The sequence below is a fragment of the Canis aureus genome, chromosome 26 (genome assembly GCF_053574225.1).
Source record: "Canis aureus isolate CA01 chromosome 26, VMU_Caureus_v.1.0, whole genome shotgun sequence".
In the NCBI taxonomy this organism is placed as follows: Eukaryota; Metazoa; Chordata; class Mammalia; order Carnivora; family Canidae; genus Canis; species Canis aureus.
In genome coordinates, this window is record NC_135636.1 from 46,113,639 (window position 1) to 46,122,066 (window position 8,428).

The window sequence follows — 8,428 nt, forward strand, 5'->3', positions numbered from 1 at the left end:
ATCCATTTCCTCTTTAAGGTGACAATGTGCTGACCACTCCTTGTAGCTGTGCTGTCTCATGATAAACAGGCGAACACAGGCACAGAGCTCTGACCAGAGCAGAGACCCTCCTGTCTTCTATGGCACGCACGAGAAGGTGGGTTTGTGCAAGTACACCCTGAATGCCCCTGTTTCCCACTAGCTTGAGAATGTAAAGATCCCACCCTCCCTCTATAGTCTCATCTAGCAGAATGTATAGAAGAATGCATTGTTCAGCATTCAAGGCCAGGGGCATCAGGGGTAGCCAGCCTGGAGCATCTCCTTCGTCACTAAGAATATCTGGATGGCAGGGCTTGGTCTCCTTGGAACACTAGCCATGCAAGGAAGGAGAGGCCACAGATACTTGCTAGGCTCAGTTGCTATGCTCTAAAAACTTGGTGCATGTAGATCCCAGCAACAGACCCTTTGTCCAGATGGCCACTCCTGGACCCCCTGCGTGTAGATTCCCCCAATAAACTTGTCTTCATAACTATCTCAGGGTCTTCGGCCTCACCGGACCATCACCCACCCTTGGCTTAGATTCTTCTGGGGTGGACCAACACACTCATTCACCACTATATGTTTAGTCCAGGATGTGCCAGGACTAAGGGAGCTACTCACGTACATGTATTTAAAACTTCAATGAACAAATTGAGTCAGATATCTCAACTAAGGTGTATGCAAAATAAGAATAAGCAGCAGTGATAAAATAAAATAATTGAGAGCGCAAGTGACACCGAATGACTTCTCTGTGCCAGACACCATGCTAGACTGTTTTTATGGACAGTCTCACTTATTACTTAGAGCAGCCTGCAGGGACAGATCGTGTTATGGGCTGCATGTTTCCAGTGGAGAAACTGAAGCTTACAGAAGTTGAGCCAGTTGCCCGAAGAGCAGCGAGGCAACCTGAGTTCACTGTCTACATTCTTTATTCACAGCAACGTGCTGACTCTTGTGCAGAAGGAAGCTTGGCCAATTTTAAGTGATCATTATCCTGTCTTGGTATCTTTGTAAAATAGATCTTACATGGTCATTCAGCTTTTTCCCCTGGATTTAAGAGCATTTGATGCAATTTCATGACTTATGTTTTAAATTCAGGGGGAGAAGTAGAAGATGACCATGAGAAATGATAGCGGGTATGTCCCAGGAAGAGACTTGAGAGAAACTGGGGTCGGCAAGGGAAACGAAGACGCTCTGGCAAGTGGCGTTCCTCAGGGATATTTCAAGTGCCAGTGCCTGAGAAGAGACGTGAGGAAGTATAAAAGCATATGACTAGAAACAGAGGTGCAGACAAGGATGGATTAGTGCTCTAAGAGAGCCAGTTCTGGAAATAGCTTGTCATATAACAGCAGAGCTTCATTTTATGGCTATTCCTGCAAGAGCCCTCCCTGTTTGGCTTGAATTACCAACCATAGATGGAAACAGTTCAAGGGTACGGTTTTGAACCTTTAAACTCAATATGATCCTGGGATTTCAGATCTTTTATTAAATTTATTGAAGGGTTTTAAGACTGGCAGTTTCCGTTTTGTACTTGAAAACATAAACACTGTATACAAATATGTATATGCCTATGCACACGTATGCAACATATGCATTGTGTATACCATACAATACATAGATTATAAAAATTAAAAAGAAGCATATTTCCTTTGGCTAGGACCAGGCTATAACTGTAAAAGAATTATTTTTAAAAACTCCTTTTATAATTCTTAAAGGAGTTTTTTATTTGAAGTACAGTTGGCATACACTGTTACATTAGCTTCAGGTGTATACAACATAGTGATCCAACAAACCTATAGAGTTATGCTGTGTTCACCTCAAGTGTGTCTACCACCTGTCACCATGCAACACTAAGATAGTACCATTGACTATAGTCTATATCTGTAAAGGGAGTTTTTAATGCTTTCGTGAAAATATTTGAATTTATGAGATTAGGGAATATTGAGTGACTGTTTTTATTGAAAATACAGTAACAATCAAGACAAGATAGCTGTCTACCCTGTTTTCATTTCATTGCCTTTAAATGATGATGTAATGGCATATCCTACTAGAGATTGTTAACTCTTGTGTACCTGCTTATCTGTCTACCTACTTACCTTGCTTTTGGTGAGAAAACATGCTTACTTCTTTCTATATAGTCCTATGTAAGTGGTTGCGTTAGAGAGATGGATCCCATACAATCTCTCTTAGTTATATATATATATATATAACACGAGAAACCTTTTTGCCTAAGGAAAATGCTTTGTAAGACTTTTGGTCTAGTGAGATTTATCAAAAGTTCTTTCTTCCCTTGATATTTGAAGCTGTGGCATAATGATCCTACAGAACTTCTGGAAGAAAAGGGGTTAATACCTAAGTGATGCTACCCTCAGTTACATTGGATCAGGATGGTTTTGACCAAGCCCCATTGATAGTGAAAGACAATGAGATTGCTCCAATAAGCTTATCTTGGAGAATGGGAGATGTCTATTCCAGTGGTGTGGGATAAATATAAGAATGTAATGTTTTGAGGGGAATAACTGGCTTCAGCACAGCATGTGGCTAATTCTAAAAAAAAAAAAAAAAAAAAAAACTCACTATAAAGTAGTAGTTGTATAATGAGAAGCAATGACCAAGCTTCGGTGGTGTAATTAAACCAAAAGGGGCACCCAACATGGGACACAAATGATTCCAGAGAATGAATTTGATTTAGTAAAATAAAACCTTTCTATAATTGCTCATCAATTCCATGAATTGTTTTTGTGGATGTGGATTCTTTGGAACTTTCTACATAGATACTAATACCTCTAGTTTTCAACTTTTTTCCTGCCTTGTTGATTCTGGGTTTCCCTAAGAAGTTCTTCTTAAATTGAGCCTGATTCTTGCAGCTCTGAGGTGTGGCCCACTGTAGTTATACTTGAACTCTGTGAATGTGGTGGTAAGGTATTGGGAAGGGAAGCATTCTATAATCTTATGATTAAATCTCAGATATTTTTAGTGGACTCAAATCCTTAAGCTGTGACCTTCTGAAATGTTTCTTAGCCTTTATTAATTTTTCTTAATTATCCCCTTCCGTGGAATAGGGAGAATAAGGGGGCCCGTATTCATTTGATTGCTCTTCTTCTCAGAGAAAGCTCTAGTGAAGTAGATTTTCTTGAGGGCAAACCTTAAAATATTGAGCTCTAGGAGTATTTCAGAATGCTTATTTTCCTTGTCTTGTCTAAGTGAAGCATATAGATATTTTTTCTGTGATGTTTACCATTGGTGGGACCTGGGAGGTAAAGCATGTAAAAGATGGGGACCCTCCTAAGACAGGGCCGGTAGGAGTTATTAACATCCAAGCCAGTTCCACTGAGCCTGGAGTTTCCCCGGAGGCCGAGTATCTTCTCACTTACCTTTTAAATGTTTTCTGCCAATCACTGCATCTACAGCCTCTGCACCTGGGCTGTGGTTCTCTGTATTCACTGTCTCATCTGGTTTTTGGATAGCAGTTCATCTTGTGACCTCGACAATCTGATGACTCATGTTCATGAAGATATTTACCCATGGTTATTTTCTAACAAACTTGTTGATTTTATCTTTCACGTTAATATCTGTAATCCCCTTGGAATAATGTCTGTATTAGAATGAAAAAAAAAAAGATGCAAAATACACTTGTATTTTTAAATGAATACTCAATTTTCCCACGTTGATTTATTTTAAAAAATCAAAAGCTTCTTCAGTCTACTCTGAATTGCTACTTTCCTCCACACATCTGTATGTCCATTTCTGGATTCTCTATTCCATTGTTTCATTTCTATGTTCTTAAGCTGCCACAATTTCTTAATAACTGCAGCTTTTGGAGTAAGTCTGTTAAAATGGTAGCATAAATTCTCAAGCTTTGTTATACCTTTCCAGAATCATATTGAGTAATTTTGACCCTTTACATTATTCTGTAAATGAAAGAATCAGTTTGTAACCTTCTCCCAAAAAAGTCCTGGTGGAATTTTTTATTGGGATTGCAGGAGAAAATTCTTGAAAATTCTAATCTACATTCATAAGGACTAACCCAGGATACTGCACCGTGTGAAGATCAGATTTGAGGCTGATAAATTTATGATAGCAATGAGCATCTAAAATTCTAGATTAGGTACTACAAAACATCAAATTGATGAAGTAGAAAATAAACAAGAAGTTAAAAAACAAGAAGATAAAACATAATGGAAATAAAAATGCAGTGTTTAAGGGTGTGTCCAGGAGTTACAAAACACATTGCAATTTCTTATTAAAATATCAGAACTGATAGAGAGGAATTATTGGGGAAAAAAGCAGAGGGAAAAAGGCTTTCCTCCACCACTTGAAATATTCAGCAGACAATAAATGAGTAAGTGATTTGGAAAAAAATGTAATAAAAAAAGGATAATTTTGAAAATACCAAACTTCTACCCTATCCTTTGTAAGAATCTTTGGATATTTGAAAAATTGTTCATATTATAGATTCAAAAGAAACTTCCATAGATGCAGAAAAATGAGCTTCCTGTAGGCTATCTTAACAGTAATAATGTAAAATAACTTAAGTAAAGAATAAATACATAAAATATCCAACCATAAAAAAAGAAAACATTCTTCTCAACAATTTTGGGTTCAAGAGTAAATCTCTAATGTAATCATCAGCTATTACAAAAGTAATGATAGTGAGAATAATATGTATATTAAAATGTTGAGTGTAGTAAAAATTGTGGTCAGAGGAAAATGTATACCCTTAAAAATGTGTATCACTGTACAAGTAACAATTACAATCAATAGACTCACAATAAAAATTCCAAGAAAAGCATGAAGAAATAATGATGAAATTTAAAATGAGAAAGTAGTGATGAGGTTCATATGTTTAAAAAAGATCGGTACATGAGAAAAAGATAAAAGTGAAAAAAAAATGCTTAGGTATGCTAAGATGGATATAATTTTAAAATACATGACAAACCGATTTAGTACAGTATAAAATGATGATTAAATATCTGTAAATCTCTCTATAAAGAAAAGTAAAAACATCAACGAAAAGATTATTTTTCATAAATGACTTATCTCTAGAAGTAAAAGAAACGACTCAAAGTATTAGGAAACTTAATGGACATTTATGAAGATATTCAAATTATCAGACTTCAGCTATTCTCCAGGACCACATGATTTTATAGTTGCATTTAAAAACCTTTCAAGGATCACATAATTCATATACAATTCTGTAAAACATAGATACGAGAGGAAATTTTTTGTGGAAACTAATCAGATTCAGTAACTCACTCAATCTTAAATGTATACTAATGTTCTAAATAAAATATTATAAATAAAACGTTAACATTTTTCAGTGATAAACTAGCATAATAAGGTTTAGAAGATGATATTCAAGGCAGGGTATCTTTTGTTTCTAACAGATGCTATGGAATTTTAAATATTATGCTGATTAGCAGAACTTTGGGACTTCTAGGAAAACAGGCTGCATAGATTGTGCAAAATTATTACATTTGAGAGTGGTAATACCTAATTACCTTTATTCTTCTGATATTGAGCTGTTGTTACCACTGTTCACTTCTGGATTTGACTTTCTACAGTCTGTGTGTTTCTGAATTTCTTCTTGAGTGTGGCTAGTTAAATAATTGGCCAAATAATCATTCAGGTAGCTATTGCCATAAAAATATATTTTTAAATGCATCTCCACTTAGTAAATTGGCATCAGTAATATTGATTTTGTTGTTTTTTTTAAGATTTATTTATTTATTCATGATATATATATATATATATAGAGAGAGAGAGAGAGAGAGGCAGAGACGCGGGACTGGATCCTGAGACTCCAGGATCACGGCCTGGGCCAAAGGCAGATGCCAAACTGCTGAGCCACCCAGGGATCCCAGTAATATTGATTTTGATCAGGGGCTTCCAAGGACTGTTTCTCTGGCTCTTTCTTTCTTTCTTTCTTTCTTTCTTTCTTTCTTTCTTTCTTTCTCTTTCTTTCTTTCCTTCTTTCCTTCTTTCCTTCTTTCCTTCTTTCTTTTTTAAAGGAGGAGATTGCATGCAAAGAAGGTTTTTGTTTTTGTTTTTCCTTGGAGGGGTGGAGAGGGGTAGATGGAGAGGGAGAGAGAGGATCTTAAGCAGTCTCCACACCCATAGAGGAGCCTGACACGGGGTTCAGTCTTATGACTGAGATCGTGACCTGAGCTGCAATCAAGAGTCAAATGCTTAGCCAACTGAGCCACCCAGTGTCCCCTCTGACTTTTCTAATGGGGAGAGTACACCTGTGCCTTCATATCACCTCTACAAGGACTGATACCTCATTTTCTCCTCGACTCTTTGTTTCAGTGTCCTGTCACCTGTACCCTGTATAGGTAACACTCCAGTCCCATTTTACTCCACACAGGGCAGAGCCAGGCTTTGTGGGACCTGAACTTTATACATTTTGGGTATCCTTCTTTAAGAAAAAGAGCACAAAATGACAAACTTAGGCATAAGAACTAGTGATAAAATAAGTCACCTTGAGTTGGAATTGTTAAAACGCTGATAAATATTACAAACATCCCAAATAGTTTTGGCTTGTATTAGATTGGGTTTCTCAGAAACATACCTCAAGATTAGGTTTTTTCCTGAAAGTGATTTAAATAAGGAATTAACCCCAGGGATGACGATAAAGCCAGGTATGTATGGGATTTTAGGCAGGGTGTTCAGAAGATAGATACCCTGATCTCACAGCTATCCTGGCCAAACGCTGAGGAATCTGCGTGTCCATACCCAGGCTGATCAGAAATTGGTTGAATTCCCATACCAGGCACTTCTGGCTCTCCGCACCAAATGGAAATGCACAAAATGGCAAAATGGGATCTGAAGAGATCAGGGCCTGGGTGGGGTTGAAGTTGATGTGAACTGCTCCTTGGTTCCCCATATTGTGAACTTTGTTTCTTCTCCACTACCCAAATCGTGTATGTGTGTGTGGTATCACGGTACTGCAAAAATGATATCTCTGCACCAAATGAGATGGCGCATTTGTAGGGAGAGATCTTCCTCAAAGCCATTCATGTACTTAGATTTAGCGATGCTTTAACCATTGGTGGAAGTAGCTGCACACCAAATAAATATATCCCCCTAAAACCAAACTAAATGCATTCCCAACCATACTTTCACTTAAGCAGGGTTCTGAAAGATAAAGCAACTTCATATGTTCCTTAGACAAGGCAAATGTGATGAAGGGAAGTAGGAATATAAAACGACAAGATCTTCATTGATTTTAGTTAAAAGAACTTATTTGTATAAATTTTACAAAAGCATGTGGCCATATGAATGCTTTTCTAGGACCCCGGCCCCCCTCCCAGATTCTTAGAAAGGGCACATGAATATGAGGTGTCCTGAAGCTTAACCTTCATTAACTTCATCCTATATCTGTGTATGATTTCATTCTTCCTTTTATGGACCACCCACGAAATTTTTTTCTAACTTAAATAGTGGAGCCAAAGAGTTTTATTTGGCTGGTGTGAGATTAATAAGAAAACAAAGTGATGAGAAAGATCACACCTTAACACTAGACAGTCAGTTCTCCCTCTTCTCAACTACTTCATGAATTTTTTTTTTTATTCTCTGGTAACTGACTATGACCAATATTCCAGAAATCTTGCTTTGCCTGTTGGTCTCTGTCAACTTGAGTTTACATCTGATAGACCCCATCAAATTGTTTTCTGATCTGATGTTTAAGGCGCACCTTTAATCTAGGTATTTATATTATTGTATTATCTGACAATCTCTGCTCTCTTGTGATGAAAATGTGACTCAGACCCTGAACTATGAAATGTTATTATACATCTCTTTTTGCTTAAGGGAAAGTTCTGAAATGACTGGGATGATGACAGGGACTGGAAGTGTCTCCATTACACACAACGACCACAGGCTGATATTTGGACTTCTGACCACTCATCCAGTAGCTCCCAAATGGCATTACGTAACTCCTTAACCTGGCTACTACTCATTCTTCAGAATTCAATTTACCTGAATTTCCCTCCCTAGGATACTTTTCCAGATTCTTCAGGTGAAATGAACACCAATGGGTAACACATTACCCATTCTCTGATTATCTGTTCATGTCTAGAAATTGAGCTCCTTGAAGCCAAGATCGCATATAATTTAGTTCTGTCCCTGTACCCAGGACAGTGCTGGACACAAGGTAAGATCTCAAAATGTTTAAGAATTAGCTGGTAAAGATGAATTAATGCAGTGGCTTTTGGCTGGTAGTGATTTTTGTCCCATAGGAACATATGGCAACATCTGAAGACCTTTTTGGTTGGTAGAGCTGCCATGTAGTGGACAGAGGCCAGAGATGCTGCTAAGTAACCTGCAGTGTGCAGGACAGCACCCAGGCTGGAAAACCTTGGGTGGAATAAATGCAAGAATGACCTTCCCATTCAACAATAAATCAAAC